This window comes from Athene cunicularia, assembly GCF_003259725.1.
Source record: "Athene cunicularia isolate RWA chromosome 2 unlocalized genomic scaffold, athCun1 chr2_part1, whole genome shotgun sequence".
Classification (NCBI taxonomy): domain Eukaryota; kingdom Metazoa; phylum Chordata; class Aves; order Strigiformes; family Strigidae; genus Athene; species Athene cunicularia.
Window position 1 is genome coordinate 107276788 of NW_020799095.1, and position 15616 is coordinate 107292403.

The window sequence follows — 15616 nt, forward strand, 5'->3', positions numbered from 1 at the left end:
ACAGAGAATTCCTGGAGGGGAGGCTAATATTTATAGCAATGCTAGTCAAAGTATTCTGTCTCCATTCTCAAGATCATTCCTCCAATTAAGGAAAGCAAGAAACAAAAATCCTTATTTGCCAAAACCATCCCAAGTTGTTCCTATCACTGATTTCTTTTGAAGTCGATGATACTGAAGCCTAGGGCAAATGCTAACCAACCAGGTCCTGCATTTCAGTTTTCCAAATAGCTATCCACACAAAGTTTTGAGCTTTACAAACAACCAAGCCTTTAAAAAGAGAGATGTTTTTAAACTGATCCAACTAAACTATGAACATGATCAAGTATTACTCAAGTGCTCCTTTCAAAGTGCAACAGCTGAAACTTTCGATTCAGATTTGGAAGAGCAACACTTAGTGTTGCTCATGGTGAGGCCCCAATCAGCAATGCTTATTTTCTCCTCCACTTTATTTCATAAATGCATGTAAAGATCACTGTGACTGGACCAGTAACTATGAAAAACAATCAATATCCATCATCACCATACTCAACAGCAAGCTTTAGAAATATGCACATAAATCACACATATGGTTCCTATGATACAGACTCTTCAAAGTGAGGTTCTCTTACATCATAGCAGCTTATGAACACAACCAGCATTTAAAGCTGAAAATGTTCTTAGCCTGAAAAACTAGCCTCGTACTAAACAAGGGAGCAGATACTTCCTGCTATTGATTTGGGCAGAGCAATCCTCTCAGAAGTATTCATATAGGGGTTTTGTTTTCAAAACTTGAGAAAGAGAAATTTGATTTTCATAGGCCTTAAACACTTACTAGGTTTCTAATTCTAGGACTCAACCTCCTTTCCCAGTCCCTTTAGAGCTTTTTCAAAATGAAAAGGACAGGCTATAATCTTCTTTCACATAAACTTTCTAATGGAAACACCAGCTTCCTTGCACACCCACTCAGATGTATACAAGCTGCGGCAATTTGTCATACAGGAATTTCACTGCATCCCAGATTTCTTTCCTCATCTCCCTCAAGCACACTAGTTAACTTTAAATACACCAATTTTAAGAACATAGAATAATGTATTTCAGTATTTCATTTAGCTCCAAGTGTCTAAAGCACCACAGTTTTGTTGAAAACCGCACATGAAATAGAATTATTTTGGCTATTTTTGGGGTAAACAAGAGATACAGAAAATTCAAAAGCCGACATCTCAGTTGCATTAAACTTACGCTACCCTTTTTCAAATGAATTAAAGACAATGGAAATAAACTAGATACCTTATAAGTTGATTCATGGATAGGAAAGGGTCAGTGTGAAAACTTTCTACCACTTACTGTACAGTCAGCAGGACCTACCAACTCCTAATTGATCCTATTTAATTCACCATGCTATAAGAGTACACACTCCCTTTATGCTTTTCAATGGAAGAAACTAGAAATAAATAAATAAAAAATTAAAAATCCCCTACATACATCCCGACAGCAAAGAACAGTTTAGCTCAGCCACATTGATAAAATTAAGACGACATTTTTGGTGCATTGATTTTTTAGTTACTTGCCCATCAGAGTATAACTTCCTTAAAATATACTTACATTTCCCCCCCAAAAAAAGTTAAACCCACTCACATTGAATGGCTTTTACTGCTCGCACACAAAGAAAAGGTATCTGGAAGTAGTCTACTTTCTGGCATATAGATACCTTGGAAATCAAATCAAAGTGAGATCTGTCATTTGTGCGTGTATGTGAATGTATGTGTGTGTGTGTGTGTGTGTGTATATACATATATATATATAAATAAATAAATAAAGAGAGTGACTATTACTCACACCTTGCTACAATAACATGACTTGGCAAATACATGAAGAGTCAAATGTCTTGTCTCTCCTCTCCTCCATATTGTACTGCTATAATTGGTCACCAGAAAATTGACACAGAAAAGGTCTGCACACATGAGCTTGGCTGGCATACATCCAGACAAGGTCTAGGGAGGGTGAACGTCACAACAGCCACTGTTGGAAGAAAGCCTATGAGACTGCAGATTAACATTCTACAAGAAAAACACCCAGACTGTGTTGGCCAGCTAAGAAGCTTGTCCCCAGATTTCAAACCAGTTTGTCAGACACTAGACCTGGTTGCATCTGAGGCTAGGGGCACAGCTCTGTTTCCAGGCTGCTTAGATAGCAACGGTGCAGCTAGCACAATGGACTGGGAGAAGTTATTTTAAGTTGCAATTACTAGTTCATATCTTATCAAAAGAGTTGGATGCACACAATCGTTGCTGCTAATAGCTTCCCTTCCTCTTCTGGAAGAGCAACAAGAATTTTATTCATGGCAACTAAAGATAGAGTAAGTAGTACCAGGTGAAGTTAGGTGAACTCTGCTGCTGCAGCCACCGCAGTGAACTCCAGTACCTCCTATTCTTTTTGCAGGCAGTCCCACTGAAACAGATTGAACCACATGTCTTTTTTTTGGTAGAAAGGCTTAACCAGACTCTTTCTTACAGTGACAAACGATCCAACTAAACCACCATGTGGTGAAAGTGCTCAAAGCCAAAGTCTATCCAAGCAGCCCCCTCTCTTCAGCTGAGGACTGGAGAGTCCCAACTGCACACAGAGGGTGGCAAAGCACTTTGTACTTTCAAAGCCATCACTGAGCAGCTGGGAGAAGAGTTAGAAATAACAGTAAGAAGGAAAAGGGGCACTACTGCACATCAGATGAGGCAGAGCATCAGGAGTCAGTAGCAGGATGACAGAGAGCCAGGTACTCTGCATTTGTTATACACAAACTAACTCCAATATGAGAACAAACATCAATGTCAGATCCAATATTAAAAGTCACTGCCACAGCACAGAATATTCTTTAGCAGGCAAGGTTAAGTGTTGAAGGACAGCCTGACCTTGCTACAAGTTCATATGAAGCCATAAGGCTGAATGAGGAAGTTGTGCATAAATATATGTTTATACTTTGATGACTCCTTACTACACCTCTGCAATGGAGCTCTCTTGTATCAATCATGCAGCTGTTACTAACAGCAGAGACTGATCATCATAAATTTTATGCTCCCATACTGGTGGCACCTACAGTTTAGAAAGAATGGTCTCATCAATCCTCCAGACCCACTACTGGTTACCAAATACAGTATTTTCCATCGAGTATTTAATTAAATTAATTGTAATAGACTTTTATAGACCAGCTGCAATCACTTACTGTGGCCTTCCAGCCTACCATGACTTTAAGAAGTTTCATTACATTACTTATTTTATTTATCATTAGAAAACCCCACATGCTGTGAAAAGGTACATATGGTACCCAACCACCATTAAGAGGTAAAGAACTGGGTGCTTTCCAGCTTTCTAAACTGTAGGTTTACAGGTTCTGTAACATTTTCTTATAGTTTTGGTAACAAATCATTGAAGAAGTTAATGTGAGGCTTTGTCTAATACTCACATTATGATCTGTTCCCTCACTCCCTGAAAGAAAACCCACCAAAAGGTTGCAGAGTTTGGGTTTTTGGGTTTTCGTTTGCTGGTTTTTTTTTGGTTTGGGTTTTTTTTTTGTGTTGTTTTTGTTGGTTTTTTTTTTCTTCTTCTGCTGGCAATAAGATGCTTCTCTAAGACTGTGCCACACACAAACTGGATGAGCAGCCAACTGCTGAGTGGGAGGCTCATTAAAAAGGGCCATTTGCTTGCCATATGTCTCTTTCTTCTAGACAGACTAATTCTAGTCATTAGAGTTTTAACCAGAAATGCAGATTAGCAAAGCAACTTTTTGTTAAAATGGTACCAGAAATTTTCCTACTGAGAACCACTCAGTGCTGAGAGCGAGTTACTGGTTAGAAACAACAGTCCTGATCCCAAAGCAGGACTGGCAGAGCGCCTCATCCTTGCAAGACTGGCATTTCCCAACCTCTCATAGGAGAGCCCCAGTCCCACCACCTCTTCTTGCTCCTACCCTTCACTGCCACCCAGGCTGCTGCTGCTATTGACTCCTGCTTCCCCCCTCCACCACCATCTCCCCCTCATTCCTCTCCCTCCCTACTACTGCCATAACAGTTCCCCTGTTCATTCCCACACGCAGCAGTATGACTACAGGAGTATAAGATAACCAGATCAGGCAAGCTTGTCTGCCATTGAGAAGTCTGTGAACTGTGCTCCCAGCTTAGGAAGGCAGCACAAGCACATCTGTTCCCAATCATCTATCTAGAACAGCTCTTGCAGATCTTTGGGTCCATGCTGTGTATCTTTAGCAGTGTGGGTACTACCACACCTGCAGACAAACACAGGTAAGCCACAGGCATCCATAGGCTTCCTGCAGTAGGGTAGTAGTCAGTCAGCAGGAATCAAATTGACAAGAATGAAAACAACCAACCAACCCCATCCCCTTAGGTTTAAGTGCATCTCTCAGCCTCTTTTTTAAGAATCAGATAAAGCAGTTTTTCAGAGAGGAACATATGTATACTAGATCTTAGTATAAGTGTCAGTCTCTTCTATTTACATGCTGGTTTAAGATGCTACCAGTATGAAGTCAAACTCAAGTTCTTCATTAATTTTAGTTAGAAAGTTTGTCTAAATTCACATTATGTTTCTATAGCAACCGTCCTCCTGGAGGATCCGAAAGCACTTCACAGGAAAAAACAGATACCATGAAGAGTTACAAGTAATGACCATTTCCCCCATCCAACATCTCAACAATGTCTGATTTACTATCACACTGCAACTTTCATTCCTACCCAGAGTATTTCTCATCCCACAACCCAGGATATGCCGCAGCCCTTCCCCTATACCAACTCTGAGACACATATCCTTCCCAGCAACTGGTTCTGGGTTTCCACGTCTCACTCATAAGAATCTCTTGACTCAGACCCACAAATCTTAAACACAACACTACTTTGTTTTTCTTTTTTTTTTTTTTCTTTTTCTTTTTTTTTCTTCATTGCAAATGTCTTAATTCCTCCCCCATACTTTGAATCCTAGTAATTAAATTAGCAGGGACACAGGAGCCAAAGAACTGGATTATGCAAGCCACCCTGTCCATCCATCTCACTAAAGTTTCACTTTTCCCATCAAGCTTTACAGTAGTCCCACTTGGCCTCCACAGCCTTTTTTTTTTTTTTTTTTGAGTTTGGAAATGCAGAGGCCCATGCAGTATTTTATCAGACAGCTTTCCCCAATCAGTACTTCATGCTGAACACTTTCTCCTACATAGATACACATCTCACATTTGTTTATGGTAAAAAATAAATAAAAACCCCAAACAACCAACCTATTCTTCTGGCAGAAGACAATAAATGCACTTCCCATCATTTTGATGAAGACCTTCAGAAACCTTAAGATGTGATCGTGCATCCTAATCATATGTCCCTCTCCCTTTTTTCATGCACATGTGCAGCCATCATGACAAAAATGGGACCTTTCATTTGATGAACTGGTCCACAAACACACTAAAAGAGGGATCAGGTGAGTATAATGAAACAAGGCAACAAGGAACAGACACAGCCAGCTTTGATTATTTCAGCCACCCAAATGCAGCAGCCAACCAGCCTTGGCTGGCTATTCCCAGTCTACTGCAATCCAGAATTCATGTGAGATGAACTGGAAAAAAGGTTGAACTGGTGACAAATATTTAAAGAGTGTTCTGTGAAGGTGACTCCCCTGAAAAACATAACCTTCTTAGCATTTAAAGGGTCTTTTTTACTCTACTTACGCTACCAACCATCCAAGATAACAGTAGCATATGTTAGAGTTGTAGATTTTGTGACGGGTGGCTCACCAGCCAGGTGCTCCTACTTTGAGGACACTCATGAAAGCTTCTATACAGTACACACATGTACACTGTACTTCCTTCTTTGCTCCTGCTCTGCCTGCCTTTGTGATCAAATTTGTGCTCTGGTTCCAAAGAAGAGTTGAGTCTCACCTGCAGTAAAGGGAATGAGCGGAATAAACAGAGCTTCACATTTTTGCATAAAGCTGTGCGGACAGTAAGTATAGGCTTCAGTCTCCCTCTAATGCATAGGTCCTTCAGAATGAGAAGCTAAATACCCATGTTTATCCTATCCAGTTAATAATGGTCACCTTTGCTATTAGTGTTAATAGCTTCCCCCGCCCCACACTGAAACGAGTCAATCTCTGCCAAGTGAGAACATAAAATCTCTGCACAACAGCTCATGACAGAGAAAAAAAAGCCCATTTTTCCACTCCTCGAAGTTTCAAATTCACAGAAGTGCCTTTCCCTGACACAGCAGAATTACTGTCTTGGATCACAGACTAAATTAAACACACAAATTACATTCTCCATATAAACAGAGTTATACAGGGCTTAAATAGCATGGTTTTATTTTCCTATTGGCACCAATTTGTACAGTAGTTCAGTCAAAGCTTAAGACATCCGTGATGTCAGTTGCTTTAATAGGCAGCACTGACGTGACCGTCTCTTGTTCCCAGACGTGAAGTGTGCTGGTTTCCATGGGGAGGATGCTGACCAAAGAATTCCTACCACACTTCCTATCAGTTGTTTTGAACAGCAAACACTGGCTCTGGTGGGCAGGAGGGGGGAAAGTCTGTTTGGGCATCCAAAAATTCACAAGATGACATCACCCTGTGTGACAGATTTCTCTGCAGCTCCCTCCCCAAACACACACGACCTATCAAAACCCCTGCTCTACATTCCTGCCAGTGGGGTTCTGTATTTACAGAAAGGAAAGACATTCATAATTTTTCCCTTGCTTGCTTGTTTGCCATGTTAGCTCAGTTGTAACAGTTCCCCCTCCAGCCCCAAGGAGCAGAAGGTACAGTCAAAGAGAGATTTCTTAGACTAATCATAGGAAGCTCAAGGCAACATCGTCCCTCCCAAATTCCCATGCAGATTTAGACCATGTAACAAGACAGAATATAAGAAAAAGAGAGGACAAACTTGAGACAAAGTGAAACCAACGGCAAAAGAGACAGCCAGATGAAGGTAGAAAAAAAAAAAGTATGCAGTAAACCATACCGAAATTCCCTAAGCATTAAGGATTGTACTCTGCAAAAGTCTTTATCTGTACTAGCATGTACTGTGATCCAGGTAAGAGTTGTGGGATAGATGCATTGGTGACTGCATCATTCCTTGAAAAGATTTCACAGCAGTGATATATGCTTGCTTTCTTCTGTACCTGCTACTCTGTTCATATGAAAACACAAACCCCAATTTCATGCAGAGTTAAGTGATTAATAAAAGGCATCATAATCTATAGGAACTATCAACTCAAAACATACCACTTCTCAGCTGAACCAGATTTTATAAGAATTCTCCCTTAAGGTTTGCACAGAAGGGAAAGCTTTTTTTTTTTTTTTTTTTTAACCAATTAAACAGTCACTATGGCCTTTACAACCACTTTCTCTTTATTCTCTTCTCCCATCAAGGGCCAACTTTGAGGCCATATCAGTGGCATTAAATCTGTAAAATTCCTACTTTAGGAAAACAGGTGTGGAGTTCCAGAATTGTAGTGACAAGACTACAGGCTAAGAGACCCTCTCGGAGCTTCTAACTACCTGTAAAGTTTTTTAACTGTATGGTTTTCTATGTGCCCGAACATACTTCAGTGTAGAAAAGGGTGAAGCCGTTTCACACTTAATTCACGCCTTGTTTGGTGCCTAGGAACAGGCAGCTCATCCCTACCCCAACCTTGCTGGCAGGAGCTTACCAACTGGGTAGGCTGTAGTGTTCATGAATCTCCTCCCTTTTAAATCCTCAAGCTATACCTCATGAAAGATGAGAGCTGCTTTCTCTTGGGAACTCAGGAGCCACATTCCCAATTTCCTTGTAGCTGGTACTTAAGGCAGCCTCAAGTGGTCGGAAATGTGGGATCAGACCAGAACCTTGAGTGCAGCCCTAAATACACCTCAAATTCCCAGTAGGGAACAGCCTTTTCTTCTCAGCTTCCTAGTGGTTAAGTTAGGCAGCTTTTAAGACCCTTCTCCCAAGCACTTAAGTCTTTCTAGCATGATGCAAACGAGCCCAGCACTCCCCTGTACCAGCCAAGAGCTAAGGCAAAGTAATTCAAGCAATGCTAAGCAAATCCTGTGTAATTTAGCCCATCTCCCAGTCTTCTGGGAACCCGTTTCCTGGCTGCTATTCTACCCTTCCCTCAACTGCTATCTTTCAAAAAGTCATCCTCCCCAGTTAATTTCTTTTATACAAGCCTCTTGAGTTCTTTCCTAATTGATGCTACTCCAATCAGCTTCTTTGTTGCCCACAGATCTGGAACAAGTAAACAAACAAACAAACCAAATCACCTTATGGCGAATGCTTGTAAGGTCACATCTGAATTTCAGCAAGTTGCAAGTTTGCAGACTTAGAGTAACAGCCAAGAACTGTGGAAGTCTGAGAGAAATGTGTGATGCTTCGAATCATCAGTTGTAAAAGCTGCAAGTTTTCCCTCTCTCCTCCTACTCCCTTTCCTTTCTCACAAATAAAACACAAAGTTCAATGCTGATGCAAATCTTAGGTTTTTTAAAACAAGATTATACTCATGCTGAAGTCAAAGTAGAGAACAAGACCGCTGCATCTAAAAGCATATGCCTCTTTCCACCTAGTACCTCACTGAGATAATATTGAAAAATATCACCATCATCACAAGCTTTTGTTTCCTTTAAGGCACTAAGCAAATCCCATGAAATCAACGTAACTTTATAGTACAAACTAGTGCTACAAACCACAAATTCTTATCCCAGCTTGGAAAGCAAGTGAGAAAATGCAGTTATTTTCTTTCCATGAACTTCTGGGATGTAATCAGACTCTTCCTCCATGACTTGGAATAATTCTACCCTGTGAACTAACCCTACTGTTCTCACTACATCAAAGGGCAGCAGCTTTCGAGAGCTGCAAACTCTACAGCAGTTTCAGACATTTCAGATGGGCCAGGCAGCAAAACTGGAAGGTGGATGGGAACTAAAACAGAGTTGAATGGGGTTTTACCAGAAGGCTAAATATAAGCTTTGATATATCCAGCCACTGAACTAAACACCAAACAAATTCTACAAATTCTGTAGGTGACTCCAGAAATCTCTCATAGACATAAGGTTGTATATATACAAAAGAAAGAATCAGTCATCTCAGGTGATTTTCATTTATGAGGACGATAACTTTAAGGAAACTAGACACTGCAAAAAAATCTGGCTGACTCCAGAGAGATGAAGTTGAGTGAAAGATTCTCAGCAGTGCAACCTGATGAAGAATTGCACACCGCCATTTCACTAGAAGCTAAATTTGAACCATCTCCCCACACTGAAAGGGTATTTCTGATCCATAGCTTGCATTCTGGGAAGCTGCTGGTGCGCAATACTAGAAATCAAGTATCATATACACTCAGACCAAACTCCTTGGGCCCAGAAAAAACTGCTGAATCAAAAATCAAGTAATCAATCAAGCAAGAAAACAAACAATAAAAAACCAAACAAACAAAAGGGAAGACATATATATATATATATACACACACACATTCCTTAATAGTTATAAAAGCAAATGCAAAGTAGAAATGATTCTCCGATACAAGTGGTCAGACAAAAGGGGTATTTCATTAAACTTAGGTAAAAAGCTACGGACTACTGGGGGTAGATGAAGGAACAGGAAAAACATGTGCACCCACAGGTGCAGAAGAAATAAGCAATTCTTGCCAGCAACTTCAGTGTATGTCTTTTGATTCTGTGATTTGATATTACACTGTAGATTAATGGCACAGAGAAGTAAAATAACAGATTGGACCATGGGGAAGTCAGACAGCAGCTAAACTTTTTGAAGGTAATTCTTTGGGAGAAAAAAAAAAAAACAAAGGAAAAGTTAAGAATATAGATATTTGCTGATGTATGGAAGAACAGTTCATCCATTATTTCAGGGTGACAGGTTTGCAAAATCAAGGAATATGAATAGTTTCCAGGCCACAAAGCCATGATTGCCTACAATAAGAAAAACTCAGTCTGGTGAGGAAAAAGGAGGTAGCAATTAAACTAAAAACAAGTAGATAAAATATATTTTAACACATAATCATTTTCCTGACAGAAAAGCACGACATGATGCAATTACAAATGCTTCAGTCACTACTGATCTCAGGCTTAGAGCTGAAGAGGTACACACTGCTCACAAAAACAAGTGCCCTCTCACTCTGCAATACCCAGGCACTGCTCTACAATCAGACTTTTAAATGAATATCAATTAGACTTTCTTCTATTTGTTTATGGAGAGAAAAGGGTTGCAATTCTCAGGAAACTTTACACAGTCAAACATTCAGAGCTATAGAAATCATAGTCCTCTTTTAAAAACATGAAAAATATATGCTGGTGGCAATGATTTTATTAGCAGTGCCCATGAAGAAAAGCTTTCAAACCTCCACTGCTTTTCAGATCATACAACTTTTTTCAAGAAAACCAAACCAAAACAAAACTTGGATACTGAGGGATTAAACATGTGAGATGGCTTTTTTCTTGGTTTTCTTTTGAGGACATAAAGTCATTAATCATCTACCAGCCCATAGACACATGGCAGCCTGCCTCTGTCAGAAGCACTGCGTTTCGAGTCCTGCTCTCTAGAAGTTATATTAAGTTGTACAGCACAAAAGCCCCAGGAGAACTATGTGATAGTTGGGTGCCAGGTTAAGTTCAAAGCAAAACACATTTCATATCAGGGAGTGGTGTACCTGTTGGCTGGAAAGGACTCACCTAAGTAAGTTCCCTACTCCAGAGCAGTGTCCCTCCCTGTCTTAGATCTCACCCACCTCTTTGAACTTAAAAATTACACCATCAGAGTTGTACTGTTCCACTTACACAGAACAACAGGCATATCTCTCCCTGACACCACTCACTGTTCCCAGGGAGGCAAAGCCCCGGACAAAGGGCTCTTTGTCCAACACCACCTTCCTTAACAGCATGAAATTGCACTTGAGGGAGTAAAGAGTCTAAATTGAATGTAAGACAAGGCAGCACCCCCTCCATCCCCAAATTAACACAAGCTGGCAGAGGATTCCATAAAGGTGTCAAACAAAGGACTTTGTCAGTCTAATGTTCGCTCTTCTCTCCAGGGCCATGAAGAGAGCTGCACAGTGTACTTACGGAAGACCCAACATGCTATAAACATCTAAGAGTGCTTGGTTTTGCCAAAGCAAAAATCCAAGCTCTTCCAGATCTTGGATGTATCAGATTGAGGGTGGGTACCGAGCAACAGCAGCTGCTGTTACCATCTGAAGACAACTAGGAGATGCCTAACTCACACCATACTTCAGTGCTCTCCTCCCTCAGTGTCCGAGGTCTGACTATCCCAGAGCATGCAGCAGGAGGCCTGTTGGGAGTGCAATACTGTATCTTAGAGGCAGGAATGCCTTTGGACATGAGACACTTCTGCAGCTGCACACTGCAGAATCTCGGGGAGCTTTTCTGCTTCACCGCTGCCAGGGCAAGTTCATGCTTGAGAAGACCTGCAGAGAGCGTCTTCCTCCGTGTTAGAAGGACAAAGTGAGGAACAGGCCCATCAGGCACTGCTCCACGAATAACAAATCAAACCAGTAGAAACAGGTTTCAGTAGGACGTTCCTTGTACACCAGTTCTAACACCAGAGAAGGGACTTCTGACTCATTCCCACCCAGCACCCCACCTGGGGAAGGTTCACATGACAAGGTTTTATATTTCCTCATTTAAAAGACATTAAGAAAGCTATCAGCACACTTAGGTAAGCAACTGGACAGGGCACCAGCAATTACTCTGTATTAGCAATTGCGCACCTTCACTACCTGGTGGGGACGTGTGAGTTCACAGGAAGAGTATTTCCAACACCCCGGATGTGTTACAGTGTGGCACACCCTGGAATAGGGTGTTACTTTCTAATGTCTTCATAAAAGTTTCTTCTTTATTAGTTGCCTCCTATGAGCACCCAGATAGCATCAGTGACATTAAGTATTCCCTCCAAACCCTGGGCAAAGCTAAGTAGAAGCTTAAAGAAAAACAAGAGGTAAGGGCTGGGGTTTTGTATTTTTTTTTTTTTTTTTTTTTTTTTTTTTTTGTGTGTGTGTGTGTTTTGTTTTGTTTTTTTTAAACGTCACCTCAAAGAAACAACTTTTCTCTCAGAATGGAAAAAAATGCCTCAAATGGAAAGGAGAGCAAATGAACCATCAGTTGCAACAACAGAGATAAGGCCCTGAAAAACAACAGTAAAGGTCCTGTTATAACTTGATTAAAAGTGGAAGTGAGTATTTAGGGCAAAATAACCTAGAAGCTGCCAACCCATCCAGAAATACTCTTTCTTTCATTGCATACACTCACCAATACTACCACAGCCCCTGAAAGAAAACACACACACACACGTGGGTCATTCCACAGCCTTCTGTACCATTTTTCTTGTACAGCAAGTTTTAATCAACCACATCCAACTCCACCAACTCTCAGATCAGTAGTCTGCACACATAAGGAACTGTGGTTGCATAGCACAGGCATTTACAACAGACTGAACCTAGGCCATTTAGAGTCAGAACAGAAGACCTCTGCAACTTAAGCTGACAAATCCTCAAAACCACTTTAGATAGTTTTGAGCTATATAGCCCTGGAAGGTAACACAAGAAGGGCCAGACAACAACTGAGGGCCACAGTGTCCAAATGCCCAGACAATGTTTTCAATGCCTTTCAGTTAACACAGAATATGTTTGAGACGCGGTCATAGGCACCCGTGGGACACACCTTCCCATGCAGGTACCTCTGCAGAGGAATGAGGAGCCTTCCTCTTGATGAGCAGCAGCATAGTGAAGTCTAATTCTGCAAGATACCCTGTACCTTCCCAATTCAGATCACATAACACAGTTTTCCAGAGGCTACTAAGGGAAACATTTATCAGGACAAACATTACAGTGCTGCCTAAGCCAAAACTAGCAGTAACATCTGACACCAGCTGGAGGGTATGGATGATACACACTCGCTTTGAGAGTAGAAATTTAGTATTAAGGATATAGTGCCAGGAACAATATAAAAGGAGTTCAGACAAAGCTCGTAAGACCTTCCTTTAAGTATCAGGTGTGAATTGTGTACCGGAGGAAAGCAAAGAACACCAAAGCGATGTTCATCTGTTGTGATGGGTTCTTGTTAAATCCACTCTCTCATGTCAAGACACAGCACTATCAGGATAGTAATTTTGATCATTCTATATGCACATGAAGACCTCTTTTGTTTTAGGAGCCAGAAACACTTTAGCCATTTGGTTTTAATTATATGAAAATTGAACTCGCTGCTACATTAACTTTAACTTTAAAGAGAAGCAGACTGGAAAGAGTATTCAGGAGGGAATTGTTAGACTAACAGCTGTCATATATGACTGTTCTTTGACAGCAACAGCAAAAATTAAAAAATTAACCATGTCAGCCATCCCCAACAGAAACAACCAGGATAGCAGTTTCCCAGTAGGAAAAGGACCATCAATCAGCAGGACTACAGAACTCAGTTAATGAGATTTCACTTAAATGTAAAACACAGCATTTTCCTTCTTTAATAAGGCTTTATTGTATTTAGGCTTAATAAGTGTATCAAAACCTGATACACTTATTAAGTAGCAAAACTTAGCAAGTAATTTACTTTATACTTGTGTGTGTGTGTGTGTGTATGTATGTATTATGTATATATATATATATATATATATATATATATATATATATACACATACATACACATACAAAGTGATGACTTTGTGGTACTTAAACCCATAATCTCAGGAGAATAACACCAGTTTCAACTTCTCTTCCTGCTCAACTGTTGCAACCAAATCATGCTGCAATTTGCTATGTTAAAATTCTGCTAGGGGGTTAAGAAAAAACATCATTAAAATTAACTCTTACATTACATCTCTAAGGGTCATTCTGGTAGGCAGCACTTCTTGCTTGACAGAAGTATAAAGTTAAAGCATGCAAAAAGTCAGTCCTATAATCCAAAATTTATACAGTAATACAAACATTTGCCTATGAGGACATAAAAATCCTTCCTCTAAAACTAAAACCTAATGGCTGAGCCCCATATAAACGTTCTGCCAACTGTTTTGGTTGTGTTTTCTGCAAAGATGGAAAGCTCTCACATGCAAACAGAGGGCTGTGCCAGCCAGCTCAGACAATTGCAATGTGACCACACTACCTTTTGGTAGCAGCATGTCCTCCTCAAAGGTACTGGAGCACTCCCACCTCCTAGAGCTCGCTGCAGAGCAGACACCCCAGCTCACTCCAGAGCAAGCAGCATAACTGTGTCAGGTCAGTACCCAGCCCAGAAAGTCTTCTCAGGCAGCTACATTAAACTCACCTCTTCAGTGCAAGGTTCTGTATCCCAAAAGCAGTAAATAGTAAGGCACTGCACATTGCAGCACTGAAAGCATGCTCAATGTTAGCTTATAGATCTCTGTATAGTACTCTACAGCAACATAAATTAATTGTTAGGGTATTAAAGAGGTCTCAAAATGCATTTAGATGTTAGGACCCAAGCACCAGACTGCAGTGCTTTGCTAACAAAACCTTCATGTGCTTAGGCTCATCTCTCCTTTCTTGTAGGCAAGCCCATCAGACATGCTTTGGTACTGCAAGTTAGCAGTGACCATTTTTGAGAAGTTCCTTTGGCAGCACTGAAGCCCATCACATATTCAGTAAGTGCCCTCACTACATGGCAGTTTCTGAACTTTCATGTATTTTCATCCCATTAATGAGGGGCTTATGGCACAGAACTTTCTGGAAATCGTTTGGCATCAAAACATATTCTGCCAACTAAATGCACTCTTTTAATGCATTAACACAAACCAGAAAGAAAAACACATTGATACCTTTCCAGTATCTTAGCGGACAGATTTTGATTCTTCTGGTATCTATGTAAATTTAAGCCATGAATGAACGGAAGCATGAAGAGTCAGGAAACTGTGCTTAGCAGATCTTTGTTAATTTCTTTAAAAATTAAGAACCAAGCTTTAGTAAATCCCTTATGATCCAATTTTCTTTCATGTCAATAATCATTCTATTTTCTGTTCTCCTTCTTCCAGGAATCACAGTGAGGATTGAAATACAGCATTCAGTTTGAAGGAAGTGAAGTGTTTATCTGGTCACAGCACTGAAGCTTATCCAGCCAGGAGATGTAAAAAAAAAATTTTTTTTTAATTGCCATAACTAAGCACAGGCACTATAAACTCTTTATACTAAGAAAAATTCAGAGTTTTAAAGCCACTTATATTATGACACTAAACGCCATCAGATCAAAGCTTTCAAACATGTCTTGAAAAAACTAACCTTCGAGAAGTGAACTCTAAGGAGAAACAGTATGTAAGAAGGCAACTAGTGTAAGTTTTATCACTGAAACAGGCTGCACCACTGCAGTTGCAGCACTGGTGCAATTGAAATAAAACATTTCAGCCAGCTCTTGTACAACTCATCACACCCTCACTGCACAAACATTTTAAAGGAGACCGTAAGAGAGCTGAGTAGATTACTCAATTGACAATTGGTTATATAGAAGATCAACTAAAACACTAAGCCCACGCTTTTGCTTTGTAGCCATGGCTCTTTTAGTTCACACTTTCCAGCTTTTTGAATTTTTTTATCTACAACAGTAAGATAAGCACTTCCCACTCATATAGTATTGTTCTATTATTCATCTTGTG

The 15616-nt window shown here is 40.3% G+C and overlaps 1 protein-coding gene across 1 annotated transcript in view; it reads right to left on the reverse strand.

Moving 5' to 3' along the window:
• The window catches only part of GAREM1 (GRB2 associated regulator of MAPK1 subtype 1), a 101525-nt gene that overhangs the window by 61077 nt on the left and 24832 nt on the right, over positions 1-15616 (reverse strand). The window lies entirely within an intron of this gene.